The sequence below is a fragment of the Oryctolagus cuniculus genome, chromosome 15 (assembly GCF_051225735.1).
Source record: "Oryctolagus cuniculus isolate XC-2025 breed Fujian yellow rabbit chromosome 15, ASM5122573v1, whole genome shotgun sequence".
NCBI lineage: Eukaryota > Metazoa > Chordata > Mammalia > Lagomorpha > Leporidae > Oryctolagus > Oryctolagus cuniculus.
The window spans coordinates 40,655,089-40,681,731 of record NC_142881.1 but is presented as its reverse complement, the minus strand read 5'-3'; the positions used below and the strand labels follow the sequence as shown (position 1 = coordinate 40,681,731).

The 26,643-nt window shown below is 42.0% G+C and overlaps 1 protein-coding gene across 2 annotated transcripts in view; it reads right to left on the bottom strand.

Moving 5' to 3' along the window:
• Positions 1–389: 389 nt before the first annotated feature.
• Positions 390–26,643, bottom strand: part of LOC100344091 (jerky protein) — a 71,857-nt gene continuing 45,603 nt past the window's right edge. The window contains exons 3-4 of one of the 2 annotated variants that reach the window (XR_016222155.1): positions 3,366–3,459; positions 390–485 (exon numbers count right to left, since the gene is read on the bottom strand). The gene's annotated coding sequence lies outside the window, so the exon portion shown is untranslated. Of the gene's footprint in view, positions 486–3,365; positions 3,460–4,012; positions 4,318–26,643 lie in introns of those variants that run through there. The other variant, XR_016222158.1, reaches the window with a different exon arrangement.

Below are 26,643 nucleotides of genomic sequence, written 5' to 3'. Positions count from 1 at the left end.
AGCCCTGGTGAGGAAATTTGCTTTAAGTACCTGGTGCAATCCCAGCACACAATAAATGCTCCAAAGAATGCTTGACAAAAATAACAGGAGGCCATTGTTTCTGACTAACCTCCTGCACAGACTAGGCTGACAATCAAAATGGAGTCACCCTTGTCACCAAGCTAAAACTATTAGCTGTTTATCTGGCCTTCCAAAAGAACCAGGTGAGAGAGATAATAGCCAAATTTCCCAACAGGATAGTTTCAACTGGCATGATAATGAAGTTCCCTTTGCCTTAATCCTTACACAGAAGAAGCAACATGAAGTAACTGTTAACTAAACAATAATTTTTCTGTTCAGCCTCCCCGACCCTCCCCTACAAGGAAAGTAACTTAGAATGTCCAGTCAGCTTTTGCTTTTGCTTTTTTTTTTTAACTCTTTTTTTTGTAAAACCAATCCTTTACTTGGACCACAGGGACACTTGTTCTGTGAAGTGTTGCGTTATTCTAGAAAGGAAAATAAATATAATTAAGATCTCTAAGTTGTTGTGGTTTTTTCCTTTGACAAGAGGCAATTATTATGCTTCTTACACTGTTAGCAATTCACTCTTGCTTTCAAGTGAGGGGAACAAACTATGCTCACAGCTGTATTTATTGTGGGTTTTACCTTCTGTGATGTTCTCTCATTTGTACTGAAACTACAGAGGAGTTAGGGCTTGGCAAGGACTGCCACTGGGAGACCTGTCACAGGGCCACTTGAGCCCCTCTGATTTGCTCATTGGCTTTGTTTGTTTCAAATGATGCAACTAAACCACAGACAGATGGCTGAGATTACTGAGAACAAATTTAGGACTAGACCCTATATCTCAACTCTCTTACCTGATCTTACGTTATTTGATCACTTAGAGGAAAAGAAACTGGGGTGGTCTGGTTACCCACCTACCTCTCCTGCAGCATTTTGGGCTACCCACCTACCTCTCCTGCAGCATTTTGGGCTCCCTGTGCTGTTCCTCAAACATCTTGCATCTCTTGTTTCCATTGCCTGCAATTTCTCTTCCCTAAGATGTTTTCTGTCTACTAAACAGCAACTTAGCCCTTAGAGCTCTGCTTCTACTACTTGTATTTGCAAAAACTTCCCCGACCCTTCAGACTACCTTATTAGGTCTTCCTGCTATTTCTCCCTAATTGCTGTATTCCCCTTATAACCCCTTATCAGTTTGTAACTATAAAATACATTTGTTCTGTAATTTGTAAATGGAGGTAATAATAGGATATCATGAAGCTGTTATAATGATGAAATGAACTGATGTTTGTAAACAGCCCAGCACATCACAAGCACTATGAAAAAGAAAATGCTTTGTGATTACCCATCTCCCCCTACTGCACTACTCCCTTAAGGCCCATGACTCTTGTTTATCACTGTATGCCTAGGATGCTTTTGGTAATTATTTGTGAGTGAATAAATGACTTTGGTGATATTTTGCCTAGGGTCCCTTTTACTTTCTACAGTAAGTTTGCTAAAAACCACCATTGCTGTAGTTTCAGAATTCCCACATAATAGAGCTGACCCACATAATAGAGCTGAGACACTTAGGAAGCAACTTACATCAGAGATGCAAATAGAAGTCTTAGCATTACAATATCTCCAAGGACATATTCTCTCCAGCTTGATTCCCAGTCACAGTGAGGGAAGCCCGAGCCAGATGGCTCAGGCCCAAGCAGGGCAAAAGTGTTGGTACTGGGGACAGAACGTCTTCCACCCGCTTCCTTTCTCCTGTCCTTGTTAGGCTGGTACCCTGTATCAGTTACACCGTGACTGTGGTAGTGAATCAGCCAGCTGGCTTCTACAGGTTTTTTCAGGGGGTGTGTAGGAGGTGTAACTTTGAGGCAAGAGCTGTCATGTGCTCCAGGAGGCTCATGGAAAAAATAATGTTTGGAAGAGAGTGAAGGAAGAGAGAAGCCACAAGTGACCTCCCTCCTTCCGTTCCTCATTTACTTAGCAGGCATTCATTAAGTGTGTGCTCCGCTATGTTGAAAGCATTAACATAGGCTGGGACTATAGAGACAACAGAGTTGACTTCACTTCCCTCAAGGGGATTACAATTTAGTAGAGACAGGACAGTCAATGGTTCTCCAACATTGAGTGTTACCTAGGTACTTGTTACCTTTTTATTGAAAACTGATACACATAGAGAAAAGGTGTATATCCTACAGAGCTCAATGAATTTTGTCCAAATGAATACCCAATGTAACCAGCACCTGATCAAGAAACAGAATGTTACCAGTAAACTAAGAAAAACTTTAAGCACAGATTCTTGGCCCATGTCCTTAGACTGACTCATAAGTAGGTAATGATGATGATGGGGATACATATTTAATTAAAAAAAAAAAAACACTTCGGGGACTGGCATTGTGGTGCAGCAGGTTAAGCCTACACTTGCAACACCAGTATCTCACATCAGAGCGCCAGTTTGAGTCCCAGCTGCTCTGCTTCATATCTAGTTCTCTGCTAATTCACCTGTGAGGCAGGGGATGAAGGACAAGTGCTTGAATCCCTGCCACCAACATAGGAGACCCTTATGGAGTTCCTGGCTCCTGGCTTTGGCCTGGCCCAGCTCTATTGCGGCCATTTGGGAAATGAGCCAGTGGACACAGGTTAGAAGAACATTTAACGAATCCATAGAGCTTGGTGGTCAAATGGATGGTAAGAGACAGGTAGAGCGTGGGTGACTTCTCTGCTTCTAGTTTACGTAACTGGGGATGTGGTGGTTTCAGTATGCAAGATAAAGACTACAGAAAAGGAACAACACCTTCTACCTATATTGTCTCTGTGTCTTAAACTTTAAAAAGATGACCCTTTGACAAATAAAGATCTGCTTATGGCATTCTTGTACCTCATTTCCTTGATGGATGCCCTGCAATTCATAATCTACACAAACTGTTCAACAGGGCACATGGGTCCATCGTGCCCTGTCTGCCTCAGTCCTTATCTCCTGTACTCCCACTCGCACCCTGTGCAGCTCCCCAGAAGAACCGTGTGGTTATCTCCTCACTGTTCAAGAGTCAGCGCAAAGTACTCAGGCAAGGCCTTCTCTGAGTAGCTCCTCATCCCACCCTCAGCTTCCCCACTCCCAGGCTGGATAGGGGGTGGAGGTGGGGCTCTCTACTAAAGGCAAATCCCTCTGCTTGTCTCAGTCTAATTCAACACTTCTCACATTTCAGTGCAACTTTTATCTTCTTTTTCCTAAAGGATCAGCAAACATGAAATCACATCCCTCCCCCCATGTTCTGCCCCAGCCCTGAACCATTCTTTTAGACCAGCTGAGTGCGTTTAAGCTAAAAGTTAGATGAGAAAGCAAGCAGGCTAAATTTATGCACTCATATTACCTGTCTGCACCCCAAAGCACTTCTGATAGCTCTCAGCCTCCCAAAACAGAAGTAGGGGCTTTCATCTTTGAAACTCCAGAACTCAACACAGTACCTGCAGCAAATGAGAGTTAAAGCATTTAAATGAGTGTGCAATCAATTAAGCACGCAGTTAGCCTCTTGTCACAGGTGAAGGAACTGGGGCTACAGAGTGGAAGAGAAGCAGATCCTGGGGTTGTCTTCAAAGTGGGTGCTCCTTTCTGGTTCAGTTTCCAGTCTTTGTCAAGCAGGGGGTGGTGAAACTGCCTGAGGAGGTTGCCCCAGACTCAGAAGAACAATCCTAACAGGCCTAAATCTGTAATTGACATAGGAGCTGTTTGGCCACTGAGCTATCAAGGAAAGCCCTCCCAGGGATTCTGGAAAAGGTTTCCTCCTGATTAAAGGGGAAGGTGTGCAATGTGGGTTTATAACCAAGTTTTTAATGACTGTAAATGAGATTTGTAATTTGCTATTATTTTCTGAAGATACACAGATAAAGTCTGTCCACTAGGCCATCATTACATATTATCACTGTAGAAATTATAGTTATTTTCTAATGTGAAAATAAAGTCAAATATGCCCAAGATTGCATTAGAATTAGCTATAGTGTAAGCTTATAGAAAGGATACACTTTGGGGCTGGTGCTATGGTGTAGTGGTAAAGCTACCACCTGCAGTGCTGGCATTCCATATGGGCACCTGTTTGTTCCACTTCTGATCCAGCTCTCTGTTATGACCTGGGGAAGCAGCAGAAGATGGCCCAAGTCCTTGGGCCCCTGCACCTACTTGGGAGACCCAGAAGAGGCTCCAGCTTCCTGGTTTCGGATGGGCTCAGCTCCAGCCATTGCAGCCATTTTGCAGCCATCTGGGGAGTGAACAAGCTGATGGAAGACCTCTCTTTCTGTAACTCTGCCTTTCTAATAAATAAATAAAATCTAAAAAAGAAAGAAAGAAAGGATGCATTTCAAGGTATGATTTTAAAATAATTATCAGAACATTAACTGCCAGAATAGCATAGGCTCAGGATTATATAATTTTTTAAACTATTTTATTTATTTGAAGGTCAGAGTCACAGAGAGGGGAGAGAAACACAGAAAGAGCTTCCCTCCACTGTTTCACTCCACTAATGGCTGCCATGGCTGGGGCTCTGCCAGGGTGAAGCCAGAAGCCTGGAACTTAATCCAGGTCGTTTATGTGAGAGACATGGATCCCAAGTACTTGGGTCATCTTCCACTGTGTTCTCAGACACATTAGCAGGGAGTTGGATTGGAAGCCAGTCCAGGACTTATACCGGCACTCTGATATTGGATGCTGGTGTTAAGTGGTGGCTTCCCCTCTACTCCACAATGCCAGCCTCTGAGAATTTTTTTTTTCATTTTTGCTTTTTTCTTACAGGTGTTGGTATGTTTCTCAGAGATAAGGCCACATCATACAAGAGATAAAATTTGAGCACAATCATTTTCATTATTGAACGTTCTGCAGGACCTACAGTTGAACAGAGATGCCCCAATGATACAGGCAAGCAGACAGGATTACATTGATTAGATTTGTGAACTGGAGACCACACCTTCATCCCCCCAACCCCCGCTCCCTGTGTGATCTCATTGCCAATCAGACTATATAACCACTACCCTTGGGAGTAAATAAAAGGCCTGGAACACGTGGGCCCTCCCCTTGCTGTGCCGCGTCTTTGGGTGTGCAGCCTTTTGGCCTCTCCTCTGCCTTTGCTTTCCTGCCCATGCTAAGCTACCTGTGGTAGCTCATAATCACACACCTTGCTCCATGTGGCTCCTGGCCTGCTCTCTGCCTGGTATGGACCCAACTTAGCTTCTAGACTTCTTTCTCCCCTAAATAACCTCCTCAATTTCCTGTGCATTTCTCTCACTGAATAAAACGTTTAAAACTTACCATGTTGCCTGGTTTATTTTGAGTCAGTATTCAGAATTCTTATCTAAATAGCTGGCAAGAACCCACAAGATTATTAATATCCTGAATTATTAATAAAGCTGGGTGATATCATCAGGGAGTCAGAGCCCACCAAATACAAGTAAGTATACTGAACAAATGCCATTCTCCAAAGCTTCTAAGATCCACCCTCTCATTAGAGATTCTCACTTCTTTCTTCAGAATTGAGCAACTACTGTGTAAAAAGTACCATGCTCACACCCAAGGTATCTCTGGCCTCACCTACATTACAGAAAAGACAGGCCTTCAGCAACAAAAAGCACAGGTGTAAGTGCTGTTAAATAAAAATTATGGAAAGCTATTGTTTTGGACCAGGACCTTGTAGTCAGCCCCAATAGACCAAAGATCAAAATGGAGTCACCCAGGCTAAACCACCTGTGTTGCTATATTTTTTTTTCCAGTTATTCACTTTCTTTTACTTCAAAGTCATAGCAAGAGAGAGACAAAGAAATACTCCATTCCTTGGTCTACTTCTCAAATCCCTGTAATAGCCAGGGGTGGGCCAGGCAAAACCCAGAAGCCAGGAACTCCATCCAGGTCTCTGACGTGAGTGGCAGGAAACAAAGTACTTAGGCCATCATCTGCTAGCTTCCCAGATGAATAAGCAAGAAGCTGAATCAAACCTGAATTCCACATGGGATACAGGCATTCCAAAAGGTGGCTTAACCTGCTGGGCCACAGTGTACTGCACTGCCCTTCATCTCCCTGGCCCCAGTACCACCTTTTGAGAAATCAGGAGAGATAAAAGCTGAATTTCCCAAACTGGCAAGTTTTAATTGGCATGATACTAAAGTTCCTTCTACCTTAATCCTTACACAAAAGAAGCAGCCTGAAATAACCTGATGTTAGCCAACCTATTATTTTCTTATTGTTCTGTCTCTTTTACTCAGTTCACTCCCCAAAGGCCCATACAAGCCCAGGGTTGGGCTAGATCCAAGTCAGGAAATCCATCAAGGTCTCCCATGTGGGTAGTAGGGTCCTGGAGGCGGGAGCCATCATCTGCTGTTTCCCAAGATGCTCATTAGCAGGAAGCTGGTTCAGAACCAGAGTAGCTCTAACTGGGAATTCTGATATGTGATGTGGTATCACAAGCACTGACTTAAATACTGTGGGAAGTCAGATGGGCTAATAGGCAGTTAGGGTGGTTCCAGTGGAATCTGGGGTGTAGAATGCTTGCCTCCCCCCATTTTGTTAGCAAGAACAAAATGTTCACCCTCCTCCCTTCGGAATCTCCAAATTTACCATGAGAATAGCAAAGGAGTGGTGATCCTTCTGGAGCTCAGAGTTTATTGTGAAAACAAGTTACCTATCACACCCTTCTGGATGGTTTTATGTCTTTTCATGAGCAAGCCAGTTAGGATAAAGGATTGTAAATCAGGTCTTTTGATGGGTTTTGTCCCCGCCTGGTAACTGAATGCCAATCTAATTGTCAAGTTTTTTCCTTCCAAACAGTACTTAAAAACCTCAGTGCCACATGATCCTTTGGGTCTTTACCTGTCTTGGAAGCCCCTCCTCCATGCTGCTCTGGGTGGAGGTCATTGACTTTAATAAATCTTGCTTTTTAAAATCTCCATGCTTTGGATTAAAGATCTAAATCTATGACCCAACACCATCAAATTATTAGAGAACATTGGAGAAACCCTGCAAGATATAGGCACAGGCAAAGACTTCTTGGAAAAGACCCTGGAGGCACAGGCAGTCAAAGCCAAAATTAACATTTGGGACTGCATCAAATTGAGAAGTTTCTGTACTACAAAAGAAACAGTCAGGAAAGTGAAGAGGCAACCAATAGAATGGGAAAAAATATTTGCAAACTATGCAACAGATAAAGGATTAATAACCAGAATCTACAAAGAGATCAAAAAACTCCACAACAAAAAAACAAAGAACCCACTTGAGAGATGGGCCAAGGACCTCAATAGACATTTCTCAAAAGAGGAAATCCAAATGGCCAACAGACACATGAAAAAATGTTCAGGGTCAACTAGCAATCAGGGAAATGCAAATCAAAGTCATAATGAGGTTTCACCTCACCCTGGTTAGAATGGCTCACATACAGAAATCTACCAGCAACAGATGCTGGCGAGGATGTGGGGAAAAAGGGACACTAACCCACTGTTGGTGGGAATGCAAACTGGTAAAACCACTATGGAAGTCAGTCTGGAGATTCCTCAGAAACCTGAATATAACCCTCCCATACAACCCAGCCATCCCACTCCTTGGGATTTACCCAGAGGAAATTAAATTGGCAAACAAAAAAGCTGTCTGCACATTAATGTTTATTGCAGCTCAATTCACAATAGCTAAGACCTGGAATTAACCTAAATGCCCATCAACAGTAGACTGGATAAAGAAATTATGGGACATGCACTCTATAGAATACTATACAGCAGTAAAAACCAATGAAATCCAGTCATTTGCAACAAAATGGAGGAATCTGGAAAACATCATGCTGAGTGAAATAAGCCAATCCCAAATGGACAAATATCATATGTTCTCCCTGATCTGTGACAACTAACCAAGCACCAAAAAGGAAACCTGTTGAAGTGAAATAGACACTTTGAGAAACAGTGACTTGATCAGACCTTGTCCTGATTGTTAATGAACAACTTAATACTTTATCCCTTTTAATATTTTTTGTCCTACTTAATACTATTGTAATTAATACTCTGTAATTAACACACAATTATTCTTAGGTGTTTAAATTTAATTGAAAAGTAATCCCTGTTAAATATAAGAGTGGGAATAAGAGAGGGAGGAGATGTACAATTTGGGACATGCTCAATCTGACGTGCCCTAAATGGTAGAGTTAGAAACGTGCCAGGGGAGTCCAATTCAATCCCATCAAGGTGGCATGTACCAATGCCATCTCACTAGTCAGAGTGATCAGTTTCAGTTCACAATGGATCATAATGATAGGATTAAGAGTGAAAGGGATCACATAAACAAGAATAGTGTCTGCTAATACTAACTGATAGAATTAAAAAGGAGAGAATGATCCATCATGGGAAGCGGGATACACGGCAGATTCATAGAATGGCAAATGTCCTAAACATTACTCTGGCCTCAGAATCAGCCCTTAAGGCATTTGGATCTGGCTGAAGAGTCCATGAGAGTATTTGAGGCATGGAAAGCCAAGACACTCTGGCAAGAAAAAACAAAAACAAAACAAAACAACAAAAACAAAAAAAAACAAAAAAAAACAAAAAAAACCTAAATGAAAGATCTCTGTGAGATCCCAGTGGAAAGAAAGAGCTATCAAAGAAGGAGGTACCTTTCTCTGAAGGGAGGAGAGAACTTCCACTTTGACTATGACCTTGTCTAAATAAGATTGGAGTATGCGAACTCAAAAGGCTTCCATAGCCTTGACAACTCATGACAAGAGCCTAGGGTGATTACTGACGCCATAAACAAGAGTGTCAATTTGTTAAATCAACAACAGGAGTCACTGTGCACTTACTCCCCATGTAGGATCTCTGTCCTTAATGTATTGTAAAATGTGAATTAATGTTATAACTAGTACTCAAACAGTACTTTATACTTTGTGTTCTGTGTGGGTGCAAACAGTTGAAATCTTTACTTAGTATATACTAAATTGATCTTCTGTATATAAAGATAATTGAAAATGAATCTTGATGTGAATGGAATGGGAGAAGGAGTGGGAGATGGGAGGGTTTTGGGTGGGAGGGAAGTTATGGGGGGGAAAAGGCATTGTAATCCATAAGCTGTACTTTGGAAATTTATATTTATTAAATAAAAGTTTAAAAATTGTTAAAAAAATCTCTATGCTTATCTGCTTGGAAATTCTTCCATGTGAGACAAAGAACTGAGGTAATAATATCTTCTCTGCTGCCATATTCCTGTAACAATACTATGTCAAATGCCCACCCCAGAACACTTACTCTATTTTATGGAATGAAATGTTGCCTGTTTCTAGAACCAAAAATAAAGGCAATTAAGACCTTGAACCTAATTTGTAATTTTGTCCTTTTAAAGCATACCACAAAGTGCAGAAAAGGTGCCACTCTTCATGCCATAAGAGTACATGCCAGCAAGACCTGGCCACTTACAAGCTTTAGCAAAGGAACTAATGTTTGAGTTCTGAATATTAAATAGAAGTTAATCAAGGTAGGAGTGAATATAGGGAAGATATTCGTATCATAATTACTCACTCTTTGGAAGAATGAACTGACCATGTCCCCCTCAATAGGTGGGTGGGACAAATGAAATGTAAGGAAAACCAATCACTGAAATAAACTCTAGGAGAGAGTTTAGCCAATGTCTCTGTCAATTAGTCTTTACCAAAAATTGATCACAGAGAGTAAGCCTTTTCTCTTTACTATTCTTCAATGACGATTGCTTTTCTTTCTGGTGATGCAATCTTTTCTTGAAACACTTATATCCAAGATAATATTTTTTGGGGGGTTTCTTGTATTTTGGTCAACAGAAATGGGGAAAATATAGTATCAGCAGCTGCCACTACCTGTAATAACTATATTTACGGGAATGAACCACACCCCACATGAACAAACTTCCTGTCAGTCACTAATATTTTTGAGCATCTACTAATTATGATATGAAGGGGAGGTAGGATGTGGCAGCCTTGAAATTTGATAGGCTATAATCAGTGTGACCTGAAGTAACTCCAAGTGCGGGGCATAATTTCAGGAACAGAACGGAGTTCAGCACAGTTTAAATCATATTGTCTATCATTTATTGAGACTTCACGTCATGTGTCATACACATACCAAGCACTGTAAGTGCCATCTTTTTAATCACCACCGTAACCTTGTGAGTGCCGCACTGTTATTATACTTGTATTCCAGATGAAGGGACCACAGCTTAGAGTCTCAATAACTTATCCAAGTACAAACAGCAGAAAATGATGTCACTGACCTTTGAAGTCATGTCTAGATACCTCCAGAACTGACCTTGGTATAATATGAAATATATTCATATTTGGTGGTGTCCCTGGTTCCTGTCACAGAGCTTACCTAATGAGAACAAATGACATTCCTGTCACCCATGAAATTCTAAAGGATAAGAAACTGTGTCAGGAACTGGGGACTGAGGTCAAACACATTTTCCATTATATCATGTTATCACATTATTTTAACTCACTTCATGGGGCCAGCGTTGTGGTGCAGCAGGTTAATCCGCTGCCTGTAGCACTGCCATCCCGTGTAGATGCTGGCTTTTGTCCCAGCTGCTCCAACTGTAATCCAGCTATCTGCTTTTTTTTTTTCTTTTTTTAAGGTTTATTTATTTTAAAGGCAGAGTTACAGAGAAGCAGAGGGGAGAGAGAGAGAAGGAGAGAGAGAGAGAGGGAGAGAGAGAGAGAGAGAGAAAGTAAGGTCCACTGGTTCACTCCCCAGATGGCCGCAATGGTTGGAGCTGTGCCTATTCAAAGCCAGGATCCAGGAACTTCTTCCAGGTCTCTCACATGGGTGCAGGGGCCCAAGCACTTGGGCCATCTTCAACTGCTTTCCCAGGCCATGGCAAAGAGCTGGATTGGAAGTGCAGCAGCTGGGACTCAAACTGGCGCCCATATGGGATGCCGGCACCGCAGGAGGTGGCTTTACCTTCTATGCCACAGTGCCAGCCCCCAGCTCCCTGCTAATATGCCTGAAAAACCAGCAAAAGATGGCCCAAGTGCTTAAGCCCCTGCAACCACATGGGAGATCTGGATGAAGCTCCTGGCTCCTGGCTTCGGCCTGGTCCAGCCCTGGTCATTGCAGCCATTTAGGGAGTGAACCGGTGGATGGAGGACTCCCTCTCTCTGTCTCTCCCTCTCTTGCTGTAACTCTGATGTTCAAATACATAAACAAATCTTAAAAAAAGAAAACTGACTTCAGCACAGAATAAAATAATAAAGCGAACTGAGTTACAAAAACCACTAGAACTGTAGCAAGGGATCCGGTCCCACATGAATGAATTCAAGGACATGATGTAGATATAAGTTAGCAGAGGATTCAGATTTAGTAGCAAAGTATAAGTACACATTCGAGGGGGCTTGTAGGTATACTCTACAGTGAGCTGGAACACATGAGGTTTGGTTATTCCTTTATGTGATATAGAGGCATAGGGGTAGTGATTTGAGTGGAATTTTCCAAAAAGTAGTGGAATTTCCAAGAATTTGGTGACTGCTCAATTTCTGGCCTTTTTAGGCAGTCTCACAAGTGCTTTGGTGTCAGGTGCCTGATAGGAGTAGGAATGTCAGCCATGGTAATTTTATTATAATGATATTATAATAGGTAACAGATTATCTTGGGGATGTAGTCAAGAGCCATGTTGGATATTTTCAGCCAGCCAGCACCAGTTCTGGGAGGTAACATGCTCCAGTAGTGAGTCCGGTTTGCTGGCCATGGCGGGAGAGTAGAGGCAATCCTGGCTAGGGCGATGGGGGAAGGGGATTATTGACACATTTCCTTTGACTCTCTCTGATCTCTGACTACCTCCTTGCCTATAACTTATGTATAACAGAAAGGCTGGAGGAATAGCCTTTGGGCTGCATTCCTGGTAATGATGCCCTTCTAGGTGGAATTCTTGTCTTCCTTGTTTTTTAAGGTTTATTTTTATTTATTTGAAAGGCAGAATAAGAAAGAAAGAGAGAGAGAGAGAAATATCTTTCACCAGTTGGTTCCCTCCCCAAAAGTTCACAACAGCTAGGGCTGGGCCAGGCCAAACCCAAGAGCAAGAACTCTATCTGGTTTCTCCAGTGGGTGGCCAACTACTCGAGCCATCACCTGCTGCCTCCCAGGATATTTGTTAACAGGAAACTGGATCAGAAGTAGAAGTGAGACTAGAAACTTGGGACTTGGAACTGAGGACTCCAGCCTAAAACCAGACACTCCAGTGTGGGATGCTGGCTTCCCAAGTGTGGCTTAACCTGCTGTGCCATAACACCCACCCCTGGGTAGAATTCATTACATCATAGAACAGGCTTGCTAAGGAAGCTTCTACTTTTGTTAGTTATAAACCAAGAAATCAGGGAGCATTGTTCTTGCTACCAGTGCCAGGAATGACTGTCTCAACCTGAAACTGCACCTGCAAAATGTATGCATTCTGTCCCATTCCATAACTTTAAGTACAGATTGACACTGAGACCTCTGCTGTCATTGCACAGCCTGCTAGATAAAACAGCAGAAGTGCAGCCTCCTGTCCAATCTGGTCTTCCAGATGTTTCCCAAGTCCATTTGCTTGGCAGAGCTAGCCCATGTACAGGACTCAAGCTACAAGGAAGTCTGGTAAATGAAGTTTCCAACTTTCTCGATTCTAACATTAAAGTATGGCATATTTGAAGTGGTTAAAATAGAACTGAGTGAACCCATCTATAGACTTTCCACAAAGCTCAATGGATAATTTTGATAATGTGATAGCATGGTTTTATTTATTTATTTTATTTGAGAAGAGGAAGGGAGAGAATAGGGAGGGAGGGAGAGAGAGAGAGATCCCATCCACTGGTTTATTTCTCAAATGCCCATAGTGGCTGGGGCTGGGCCAGGTCAGAGTGGGAACCAGGAACACATTCCATGTCTCCCATATGTGTGGCAGTGACTCAAGTACTTGAATCATCTTCTGTTGCCTCCCAGGATGTACATTAGCAGGAAACTGGGATTCAAACCCAGGTACTCCAATTATGGATATGGGCACCTTAACCACTATGCCAAACTCTCCAGGTAGCTTGGTTTTCTGGAACTTTTCTTCATTCTTGGAACTTCCTGAGTCTCAGGCAAACTGCAACAGTTTGTTACCCTTTGTGGTATCCTGGCTTAGAGCTCCCTATAAATATCTCCAGAGGGACAGAAACTGAAAGCAGAATTAAATAATTACAATAACGATGCTCTGATGTTAAGACTTCTATCTGTGAATTTACTCAGATGTAGGTTTGAATGCTGGCTCTTCCTCTTAGTAGTTGTGTGACTCACTGAATGACCTTGATTAAGTTAATTTACCTGTTCTTTCTTCTCTCCAGGCCTATGTAATCAAATGCTATGATGAGGGAAATGTACAAAACCACACTAGGCATAGGCTGTCCTAGTAATAATTGGCTTTTATGTGTGTGCAATGTGGCTAATGATCTACATTTTTCACTTTTATTTACTTTTAATTAGTTTTCATCTAAATTTAAAGATCACCATGTGGCTAGTGGCTACCATACTGCACAGTCAACAGTGGAGTTTACAGTAGGAATAGCAATGTTGTCTACCTCGTTTGTTTCATTTTTCAATATATTTATTGATTATCTCTTATGAGCACCTACAGATGCTGTGCTACAGAAAACACTATGAAGTTATAATCAGATAAGGCAGTCAGACCTTTAACAAATTAATACAGTAAGTATAATTTGAGATTAATAGTACAAAGGAAGTAAGGGGTGCATTCTTCTGATGGGGTTATGGAAGAAACCTTTTTGAGGAGATAATGAATGACGCAAACACCATCCACTGACATCTTTGGGCTCTGGATGGCTATCTGACTAAGAACAATAACTTCATTGTATTGAAACACATCAGATATACTTAAATCTATGAGTAAATAGAATTAATTTTTTTGGAGGCTTGATTGGTTATCACTGAAGGATGTTAGTGAATTGAATGACTGTTTTGGAAACTGGTAAGCTAAATGAAAATATCAAGTTTTTATCTTCCCTTTTTGTCTATAGTTACTGGGTAACCTAATAGTAGAAGAAGTTTATTTTTATAAAATTATTTCAGATTATAAATGAAGGTGGAATGATAGAGTTAAAATACCACTATTTTATAATGTAACACATTAATGAATTTAGACATTAATCATTAAAACCTGCCAATGTCATAAAGGAGAGACAACTATTCACAGATACCCTAGAAAGGAAACACAATACCTCCCATAGGTAGTCTTAAAATAAAAAAATAAATGAATAAAACTGAATCTAATAAAAGCTAAAGATATAATTATTAACTCATAAGATATACAGGATATAACATAAGGATGCAACCCAGAACACCTAGACGAATAAGCAGTTTCTTCTAAAAGTAATCTCAGGAGCTGTGGTGTAGTAGGTTAAGCTTTCACCTGCGACACCAGCATCCCATATGAGTACCAGTTCATGTCCTGGCTGCTCCACTTCAGATCCAGCTCCCTGATAATGGCCTCTGAAAGCAGTGGAAGATGGACCAAGTCCTTGGGCCCCTGCACCCACGTGAGAGACCCAGAAGAAGCTCCTGACTCCTGGCTTCAGATCTGCCCAGTTCTGGCCATTGTGGACATTTGGGGAGTGAACCAGTGGATGGGAGACCTCTCATTCTGTCTCTCCCTTTCTCTGTTTGTAACTCTGCATCTTAAATAAATAAATAAATAAGTTTTTTTTTTTTTTTAAAAAAATCTCAAAGAGAAAACTAGATGAAGGGAGACCTTATGGATTAAAAGTGGCTTCAAGTACATTTCAACCACATGCATTTTATCTGGATACTTTAAACCATAAAAATATGACTTCTATGGACTAACTGGAGATTTGAATATATTAAGGAATAATAATTTGATTATATTAATGAATTGTTCTTTTTTTCTTGAGAGTGAACCTTATTTCAATTTGTTAGTATTGTCAATTTATGAATAATACAGGGTTTTTTCCCCATAAAATGAGATTGTTTCCCTCTGCAGTAACACATGCCCACACAAGGAATTGTTATTTTTTTGTGACAACAGTATTGTGGTTATATTTAAAAAAGAAGAGTCTTATCTTTTAGAATTTCATAGTGAAACACTAAAAAAAAGTGATAGAATGTCTGGTTTGATTCACAATAACAAGGGAAGAAGAGTTGGGAGGTGGGTAATAGATGAAACAATATTAGCCACAAGTTGGTAACTACTGTAGTTTCATGATAGATTCATGCAAAGCTCTTTAGATATTATTTTTTAATGTGCAAAATTCTGCAAAAAGTTAATCAAAAATCTGAATTCTCCCCTTCTTCTTCTTTATGATGTAGCAGCCCTCTTGTGACCTAGAGGCTGGAAGTTCTCATATGAGGGAAGACATGTGAGTGAGTTCAATGTATGAAAGATGGTGGAGTGAAGGCTAGGGAGAGGAGAGTTCCTGGGGCTCAGAGAGCTGTTGCACCAGCCCTGGGTGTGTACTTCTAAAAATTTTGTCATATGATTCAAGCAAACTTCCAAGTGTTTATGCCACTCTTCTTATTTTTATTTTTTTTTAATTTGCAGGCAAGGCCCTATTCATAAGTGATTCAGCTCCAAAACATGAGGAGCAATCTAGGCGAAAAGCAAGGCAGAGGGCACCACAGTCAAAGGTCCTTGCCTGGGGCAGGAAAGACATGGGCAGTTCCAGAGGCCCACGTGACAAGGGACAAGAGTAGGATGGGATGAGGCTGAGGGCGGAGGCAGGTGCTTAATTTCTGGGGGAACTGCAGCCCACGGTAAGCAGTTAGGATTTTATTCGAAGTATAATGAGAAACTGCTGGCATCTGTGAAACAGGCAGGTGACAGAAACTGAATTTTTGTGTTAAGAAAGGGCTCTCTGTCATACAGAAAACAGACTGGGTCGGGGCAACACGGGAAACAGGCAGGAATCAGACGGGCAGCCATTCAGATGATAGCCAATGGGAGGTGGGCAGCAGTGGGCAGTTTTGAGACATATTTTGGAAATAAAATCAACAGAAATTCTTAAAAAAAAACATGAAAGACTAAGAAAAGGGAAAAGTTGGGGCTGGTGCTGTGATGCGGCAGGTTAATGTGCTGCTTACGATGCTGGCAGCCCACTTTGGAGTGCTGCTCTGAGTCCTGGCTGCTCCACTTCTGATCTGTCCCCCTGCTAATGTGCCTGGGAAAGCAGCGGAAGATGGCCCTAGTGCTTAGACCCCTGCTACCCATGTGGGAGACCCAGAGGGAGTTCCAGGTTCTTAGCTTTCCAGGCTCCTGGCTCCAGCCTGGACCAGTCCCTGCCACTGCCACCACGAGGCAAGTGAACCAGCAGATGGAAGCTCTCTCCCTCTACTTCTCTCTTCAAATTAACAAAATAAATCTTTAACACAAAAACAAAACTAGGCATTATTGAACTCATTTTAAAGCTGAGAAAGATCAGTGTCTCCAAATTTTCTAAATTGCCTGGAATCATGCAATGAGTTTAGGTGGTGGGGCTGGGACTTGAACCTAGGCTAAGGTCTCCTTAAAGCCAGAACTTTCCCCCTTCATCCCTTACAGGCTGAAGTACTGGGAATCAAGCAGCAAAGTGGCTGGAGCGCCCTCTGGAGTTGGGGTGGCAGCAGGTCTCACAGATTGCTCCTGTCAGTCTGGGCTAAAGCAGCTGAAGAACTGCCAGAGCTGCCAACTGCCAAGCATGCTGCTGCCCTGCAGACATGCAATGTTGGGTCAGTCAATGCCAATGGTGAGCGTCTGACTTTAAAAAGTTAATGTTATTTATCTGAAAGGCCAGACACACACACACACACACACACACACAAATAAATCTAATCATGGGTTCACTTCCCCAGATGCCAAGTCTCAAACTGGCGCCCATATGGGATGCCAGCACTGCAGGTAGTGGTTTTACCTGGTACACCACAGTACCGGCTCCTCGGGTCACGTTAGGTTATCTTTCTGAGTAGATTATGGCAGAAGGAACTTTATTATCATGCCAAGTTAAAAATGATATGTAGGGTGCTGTGGCATAGTGGGTAAAGCCACCACTTGAGTGCCGGAATCCCATATGAGTGCCAGTTTGAGTCCCAGTTGCTCCACTTCTGATCCAGCTCTCAGATGTAGCCTGGGAAAGCAGTAGAAGATGATCCAAGTCCTTGGACCCCTGCACCCACATGGGAGACCCAGAAGAAGCTTCTGGATCCTGGCCTCAGGTTGGCCCAGCTCCAGACGTTGCGGCCACCTGGGGAGTGAACCAACGGATGGAAGACCTCTCTCTCTCTCTCTCTCTCTCTCTCTCTGTAACTCTGCCTTTCAAATAAATAAATAAATATTTTTTAAAAAACTTATATGTTTAGGGAGTGGGCACATTGCAGTGCCTGGGTTCAATACCCGGATATGGCTCCTCCTAAGTCCAGCTTCCTGCTAATGTACACCCTCTATTGGCTCAAGTGATTGGGATCCTGCCACCCTTATAGGAGACCTGGATTGAGTTCCCAAGTCCTGAGTTCTCTCTGGCTCAGCCCTTCTATTGTGGACACCTGGAGAGTGAACCAGCAAACAGGAGCTCTTTCTGTGTCTGTCTCTTTCTCCCAAATAAAACAAAAACAAAAACAAAACAAAAAAAACTGGCCTATTTGGGAAATGGGGCTGTTATCTAATTCTGATTTCTAGGAGGTCAGGTAAACAGCTTAATTTCAACTTCATGACATGGAACTTGACATTGATTTTGATTTTTCATCATGCATCATGTCTATTGGTGCTAGTGCAGAAGCTTAGTTCAAAATGATGGCCTTCTGTAATTTTTGTTTAACGATAGGAATGGAATTTATTTATAGACAGTGTTTCTCATTTAGATATATTTTCTGAATTCCATGGTGGGAAAAAAGGTTTTGTTTTTAAAATTTATTATTAGTTTCAGTAACATTACAGAATATTTATTATATCCTTATTTTGGGGGTCTGGAATTTGAAAGGGCTTAGGAGGAATAGCTCATCAATGCCTGTGGTTGGGATGGCTGGCATGATTCAACCGGGACCCTATATCTGCTATGATTTGAGTGTTTATGTTGCCCACAAAATCCTATGTTGAAATCCTAATCCCTAATATGGTGGGGACACTGGCAGGTGCTGAGATCAAGAAGGCAGAGCCCTCAGGAATGGGATTAGTGTCCTTACAACAGAGGCCCTGGAGAGACCCTTGCTCCTCTGCCATGTGAGGACCCAGTGAGAAATCTGTGGTCTGCAACCCAAAAATGGCTCTCACCAAAACCTGGTGATGCTGGTATCTTATTCTTGAACTTTCAGCCTCCAGGATATAAAAATAAATTGCTATAGTTTATAAGCCACCCAGTCTATGGCATTTTGTTATAGCAATCCAACAGAATTAAAGCAATGTAGAGGCCTTAGTTTTGGCTATCAGAACTGTGGGTTCTCCAGTTTTTCCTGCATTATGTCTGCTGAAGCTGAAGTGTGCAAAATGGTCCCTTCAACTCCATGTTTGTCATGTAGGGAGAATGGCTAAGTAGCTTGGTCTATCTGGTCATCATTCTTTCTCCTCACTGTATCTCTGCTTGGCTAGCTTGGGCTGCTTCCTCACAGCATGGCACATTCATGCAGCTGGACTTAATGTGAAAGATGACTTCAAATACATATACAAGGATCTTCAAAAAAGTTCATGGAAAATGTGTATTGTGGAGAAAAAAACTATGCATGGATTTCAAATTTCTTCTTTGCACCAAAATAAACTTATCTTTTAATTAATTTTCCCACAAATTTGTGAAGTCCCTAATATTCATACTACCTAGGTTAACCAACTCTATGACATAAAAGAATGATGAGAAAATTGGTGGTGCAGGTTAGCTACTAAATCATTACTATTTAGACATTTTTGAGAAGCAACATAGAAATTCCTTCCATTCTTTCGTCCTAAAAATCACATTGAAAGCTGTATGTTGAAGATAGGCCTGCTCCTTGCTCAGGCTGTATCTTATACAAGAAGCTTGTACCTTCTTGCACTTGTCCTGCAGTTGTCTTCAGAGAACTTGACCCAATCCACCTGATCACACGGTATCAGCCTGGGATGGCTGATGGCCTTGATACTTTATCTGTTTGGCATGAACTTCATCACATTAAGTTATTGTTTGACACGTGAAGATTCAGAAATACATTCTAATTTGTAATACATTTGGAATTCTTATCTTACACCAAATTTTACAAAAGGAAAGGAGGAAAGGAAGTTGGGGGAGAGATTATAAGTAGCTGTGTATTAGATAATAAAGGAGTGGTTTGCTTTATTTGTTTAAGACAAGAGAAGGAAGGAGTGGGACAGTTATTCTGGGCAGCATGAACCCCATACACTATACTGTGTACTTTTCAGGAACATAGGGAATATGCAACAGACTGGGAGTGGGGAGGACAATGATGAGGCTGAAAGTGAGGGCAAGAGCTCACATCTGAAGGTCTGTGAGCTTATGGAAGTGATTTGCCTTGTAACAGACAGTTGGTTGGGCTTCACTGAAGAAACCTGTTTAGTTCTGGCTGCTGTGTGACTTGTAGCTGCTGTGTGCTGTGTGAAGGATTGCTAGAACACCAAATGGGCAGGCACTTGGTGCAGCAGGTTAAAGCCCTGGCCTGCAGCACCAGCATCCCATATGGGCGCCAGTTCAAGTCCCAGCTGCTCCACTTCTGATCCAGCTCTCTGCTAATGTGCTTGGGAAAGCAGCTGAGGATGGCCCAATTCCTTGGGCCACTGCACCCATATGGGAGACCTGGAAGAAGCTCCTGGCTTCGGATCAACTCAGTTCTGGCTGTTGCAGTTACTTGAGGAGTGAACCAGCGGGTGGAAGACTTTTCTCTCTCTGTGTCTCTACCTCTCTCTATAACTCTGCTTTTCAGATAAACAAACAAACAAATAAATAACAGTAAAAAGCAAGGGTGCCAGTTAGGAAACATTTGCAGTAATCCAGGCAAGAAAATATGTTGTTCTGAACCAGAGTGGAGGCTGGATAAATCTAGGAGTAAGTCAGGCTTCTGGGTGTCTGAGCAGATGGAAGAATGTGGTCAATTAGGGAGAATTTCATACAGTCTCTAGAATAACAATATGATGACTGCCCGATGGAAAAATGCTCCTGATTACATATTAACTGATGAAAATAATTATATTTATAGCATTTCTGACCATAAACCAAACAAATATACAAGAAAGCGATGTGAGGAAGGGACCAGAAATAAGTTTGACATTTTATATTAAGATTATAGATACTATCCTAATGTTTTAATTTATGTAAATGCCCTTGTAACTTTGAAGAGAAAAACAGTACACTAAAGTTATAATAAAATACTGTGTTTGAAAATTTGTCTTTGTTTCAAATTTCTTTTAATTACTTAACTTTTTGTTGTTAACAGCTTAATGTAGATATAATTGATGTACAATTCACCCATTTGTATGGTTTACTTCAGTGGTTTTTAATTTGAGTCTTTAATTTTTTTTTTTTTTTTTGACAGGCAGAGTGGACAGTGAGAGAGAGAGAGAGAGAGAAAGGTCTTCCTTTGCCGTTGGTTCACCCTCCAATGGCCGCCGCTGCAGCCGGCGCACCGCGCTGATCCGATGGCAGGAGCCAGGATCCAGGTGCTTTTCCTGGTCTCCCATGGGGTGCAGGGCCCAAGCACCTGGGCCATCCTCCACTGCACTCCCTGGCCATAGCAGAGAGCTGGCCTGGAAGAGGGGCAACCGGGACAGAATCCGGCGCCCTGACCGGGACTAGAACCCGGTGTGCCGGCGCCGCAAGGTGGAGGATTAGCCTATTGAGCCACGGCGCCGGCCTGAGTCTTTAAATTTTTTAAAGTTTATTTCTTTGAGAGAGAGCAAGACAGAGACACTGCTCCCATATTCTGTTTCAATCCCCAAATACCTGTGACCGCTGGAGTAACTGGAGCTGGGAACTAAAAAATCAACCCAGGACTCCTGTTTGAGTGGCAGCAATCTGACCAATTAAGTCATTGCTGCTGCACCCTACAACCACAGGAAACCGGAATCAGGAACTGGGGGGTGGATATCAAATCTAGACATTCTGATATGGGGCATGGGTGTTCTAACTGGCAGCTTAACTGCTAAGTCAAATGCCCATTCCTAATTCAGTGGTTTTTACTATATTAACAGAACTGTACAACCACCACCACTATCAATTTTAGAACATTTTCATTACTCCAAAAGGAAATCCCATACCCATTATCAGTCACTCATCTTTATCCTCTATCCCCTAGAGATAGGCAAATACTAATCTACTTTGTATCTCTATAGATTTGCATATTGCAGACATTTATCATATAAATGAAATAATACAATGTGTGCTCTTTTGTGACTTGCTTTTTAATATAATATTTTCAAAGTTCATCCTGTTGTGCGGTGTTTTAACATTATATTATGCTTTGCTATATGCCAATCATTTTCACATTATCTCACTAAAACAAGCATGAACTATGATTATTCCAGTAAGTCAGTGAGGTAAGTAAAAAGGTACCATTGTGTCTATTTGGGATAGGAGGAAAACAAACTTGCTCTGAGTGGTTTGCCTAGCACAGAAACCTGCTAAGCAGCAGAGTCAGAATTTGTGCCACCTTATACCTCTGCAGTTTTCAAACACTTTGTCAAACTTGCCTACTAAGGTTAAAGGAGAAAGAAGCTACAGCTCTAAAGATTTCATATTTAGACATGAGAATAAAGAAGATCATCCACATGCTGGCTCCTCTATGACCTAGAATAAAAATAAAATAATAATAATAAAAAAAAACCTTGATAATCTAAACCACCAAACTGGAACAGGACTTCTAAAACACAAGAACATTTAAAAATATCCTGCCTATAAATTGCAACGCTATTTTAAGTTGCGCTCACACTCAAACTTTGACTTTATTTAATAGAATGTTATAGATCCCTTCCTGTTTGTACCAGTTTCTGCTGGTCCTAAGCTGATGCGTGCCCAGATCCTTTGCCTGGCTGCACCCTACCCTGTTCTGTTAGGAAAACGGCTGGTTACTGCAGGCTGATTCAGGCCCAAGTGACAGTTGTCTCCCAGCTGTTTCAAGCCAGTGCAGGTACTGGTGAGAGAAAAGCAAGGCCTTTTCCTTCTCTCCTGCCCCAGATGGAATCTCCAACAGCTGATGCCCCTCTTCTGGTGTCTACCCTGATCTGTCTTCCTGACCACCACCTCCCTTTGTCTTCCTGACCACCTCCTCCCTTTGTCTTCCTATTGGTGGTTTCCTGTTGCTAACAACTGGGTTGCTCCACTGCCCCCAGACTAGTTTCTTTGAATTTTCCTATTTCCTTTATCACATTCCCTCTCGTTTGAATATCTGGGGCACTTTTTCTTTCTCTGGTTGGATTTTGCATGACAGATCATTTGTGATGTTGACTCAGGATTGAACAAAGGACTATACCTGAAAACAGTTTTAAGGCTTGCATTACTTTACTTGACACTGGCATTACTTTCTGGCCTATTGTTCATGCACTTTTAAAACTTTATTTTTATTTATTTGAGAGAGAGAGAGGCAGAGAGAGAGACCTAATGATTTTCCATCCATTGGTTCACTCCCCAAACATCTGAAACAGCCCAGGCTGAATTCAGGAATCAGGAATTCCATCTAGGTCTCCCACATGGATGGCAGGGGTCCAAGGATTTGAGCTTTAATTTGCTACCTTCCAGGAAGCTGGATTGGAAGCAGAGTAGCAAGGACTGAAACCAGGCACTCAGATGTAGGACATGGGCTCCCCAAGTGGTATCTTAACCACTGTGCCATAACACAAAAACTTTAGTATGACATCCATATTTTTTTTAATTTTTATTTTTTTACAGACAGAGTGGACAGTGAGAGAGAGAGAGACAGAGAGAAAGGTCTTCCTTTGCCGTTGGTTCACCCTCCAATGGCCAGCGCGGCCAGCGCACTGCAGCCGGCGCACCGCGCTGATCTGCTGATCCGAAGGCAGGAGCCAGGTGCTTCTCCTGGTCTCCCATGGGGTGCAGGGCCCAAGCACTTGCGCCATCCTCCACTGCACTCCCAGGCCATAGCAGAGAGCTGGCCTGGAAGAGGGGCAACCGGGACAGAATCCGGAGCCCTGACATCCATATTTTGTTATGAAGGGGTATTTTGTGTCACAGATGTAACTTAGAAAATTAAATATTATTAATCAAATAGATGGGCCTATAATCTAGTAGATGAAATAATATATTTATAGGTCTAGAATCTCAAACATTTAGCTGCCCATTTCTCATATAACACCTAGCATGCTAAATTAGTTTGGCAGAGATTTTTTTTTGTCAGTATATTAACACTAGCTTCTCTAAAAATTAATTCCAAAATCTCAATGATGTAATATAACAAAAGATTTTTTGTTGTTCACAGACTGTTCAGTGTGGTCAACTGGGGGTTTCTGATTCTTGCAGTCATTTAGGGACGTTAGATATGCTGACATTCAGCTCTTGGAGGAGCAGCAACAGACAGCATAGAGGATTGTGTTATTTTAGGGACTAGGCTTATACAAACTTTGCCTACATCTCATTGGCTTCAGCTCAGTCACATGAGCCCCTAGAAATGTAATTTAACTCAGTACCTAGAAGAAAAAGCAATGAGTCTGGAAAATATACTGCTAAATCTGCCACAGTTTGCCTTTGTGGTCAATGCGTTTCCATTTCATTCTCCATCTCATACACAGAATACACTTCCCCACCACACCCCTCAGAGATTGTTCCAAGTCACTGTACCCAGCTAGAAGTCTTGTGTGAGGCTCAGTCATCACCATCTGGTATGCATGTGGTCCTTTGTGGTTGAGGAATTTATAAGCCAAAAAGAAGATCTCTCAACCTCTCATCCCATTCCCATTTGAATATATAATGGTACCGGGAGACAATTTTAGTGTCACATTTGGGAAGGATAAGGATTTTTGGAGTCTGTTTCTTTTCCATGGGAAGTGGAAAACCCATGGGTTGTTGATTTATACTTTTTTTTTTTTTAAGATTTATTTATTTATTTGAAAAGCAGAGAGAGAAAAGAGAGAGAGGTCTTCCATCCACTGGTTCACTCTCCAAATGACTGCAATGGCGGGAACTGGGCTAATCCAAAGCCAGGAGTCAGGAGCTTCTTCCAGGCCTTGCACGTGGGTGGAGAGGACCAAGGATTTGGGCCATCTACTACTGCTTTCCCAGGCCATAGCAGAGAGCTGGATCGGAAGTGGAGCAGCTGGGACTTGAACAAGTGCCCACATGGGATGCCGGCACTGCAGGCGGCGACTTTACCCGTTAAGCCACAGCGCCAGTCCCACTATTTACTTATTTTAAAAGCAGAGCAACAGAGAGAGGGAGAGATACTCCTCAAATGGCTGCAACAGCTCAGTGTTGGCCAGGCCAAAGCCAAGAGCCAGGATCTCCATCCTGGTCTCTCACAGGGTAGCAGGGGCCCAACCACCTGAGTGATCGATCATCTGATGCCTTCCCAGGTACATTATCAGGAAGCTGGATTGGAAGTGGAACAGCCAGAATTTGAACTGGCATTCTGATAGGGGATGCTGGCATTGCGAGCACTGGTTTAACCAGGCTGTGCCACAACACTGGACCCCCATTGTTTTATACTTTCACCAGTCTTTGTCTCAAACTTTTTTTTTTTTAAATAATTTCTCGAGAAAGTTAACAGGTTTTTCATTGATTTCCTTCTAGATATTTCCAATGACACAAACTATACCCCAAATGCTTTCCAGGTATATCTCTCAATGTCGTATTCCCCACATCTCCCTTTTATCCCCAAGTTTCTAGCCTACCAAATGGCAGCCACCTTGATGCTGTCAAAATTGAGCAGGAAAGTTGTAACTTTAAAGTGATCTTTGCCATTGGTGGTGATCTAGCAGGTCTTTGTGGTTCAGTTTTCTTAGTCTTTCTGAGAAAAAAATTATTTTGGATCTAGAAGTAGTCTAAGACTCCAAATGTATACAATTTTTCTTATTTTATTTCATTTATTTTTGCAAACTGTCAATACTTGCCAGTCTGTGGTAGCCAATATACACTAACACTTCAGCTCTTTCCAACTGCTCCTCTGGGAGCTGACAGATCTGTAAGCATATGGGCTACCTATTAAGTTATTATAAGAGAAATTTTCTTGACAAATGTTTTGCCACTGCAAGGCATGAATTGCCACCTTTTCTGTGTCTGGCATCAGTTTCCTCTCTCCCCAGAACAGCTATGTTAAGCCAGTGCCACTTATTTTAGGAGCGCTCTGCTTCAAGGCTTCATTTGTGGTTTTAGTCATGGTATTGGTGCCAGCTGCATATAAACAAACTTCAAGTCTCAGTGGCTTAACATAATCAACACATTCAAGTTCAGTGATCAGTCTACAATGCAGTGTAGTAATGGTGATAGAGAAAGGGAATTCTGTCCCCTCGAGTCAAGCCGAGCCTAAGCTAACACAGGCTCCACCACTTTCAATGCATAGGTTACTCTGGGCAGCCAATAGCGAGGTCACATGGATGGTCACATGCATGGATGGTCACATGCATGTTTCCGAAGCCAGGCCTATGAGTAGCATTTTACTTCTGCACACATTTGCTGGACATTAATCATAGGGCACCACTAACCTCAGGGGAGAATGGGAAATTCAATTATATGCCTAAGAAGAAAATGAAATGGGTTTGAGAAAAGTACAACATTGTCTCTGCCACAGATATATTAATTGGCTCATTCAACTTCCATTTCTATTATGCAGTTCTGTGCTTCTAAAGGTTGAGAAGTTAAAACTTATATTTCTTAGGTTGCCTTGCAGCTAGAGTTCTGGTGCTAATTTGATTCTGCCAATTGAATATACCCAAATGAGATATGGAGGAGGAAATGAGGCAAAGGCCATCTTCCTACTCTCTGGCTGCTTTCCATGGCAAGCACATTATGAAGAGAGGAGGTTTTTCTGAAGCAGCAACTTCCCATTGCATTCTTTCATTTGCTGGGTATCATGTTATAGTGGCAGTTGCAGTGGCTTTGTGATTTTCAATATGTGTATTTAGCGCACTTACACTTTGTAATTTTTAATAGTGTATTCAGCTCACATATACAAAGGAGTGTTTTTGTTTGTTTGTTTGTTTTATTTGACAGGCAGAGTTAGACAGTGAGAGAGAGAGACAGAGAGAAAGGTCTTCCTTCTGCTGGTTCACCCCCCAAATGGCCACCATGGCCAGCACGCTGTGCCGATCCGAAGCCAGGAGCCAGGTGCTTCCTCCTGATCTCCCATGCAGATGCAGGGGTGTAAGTACTTGGGCCATCCTCCACTGCACTCCAGGGCCACAGCAGAGAGCTGGACTGGAAGAGGAGCAACCAGGACTAGAACTCGGCACCCATATGGGATGCCAGCGCTGCAGGCAGAGGATTAACCACGTGAGCCATGGCGCCAGCCCCTAAAGGAGTGTTTTTGAATTTAGTTGTCCCAGCCTCTTATGCAGAGCTTCCCCAAATGGTCAGTTATGTAGGGTTTGGGGATAATTTCTAGAAATATGATTGTTATAATGAAATATATATTCATTTTTATTCCTATTTATTTTTATCCATTTCTTTTTTTATTTTTATTTTATTTTTTTAACTTTTATTTAATGAATATAAATTTCCAAAGTACAGAATATTGATTACAATGGCT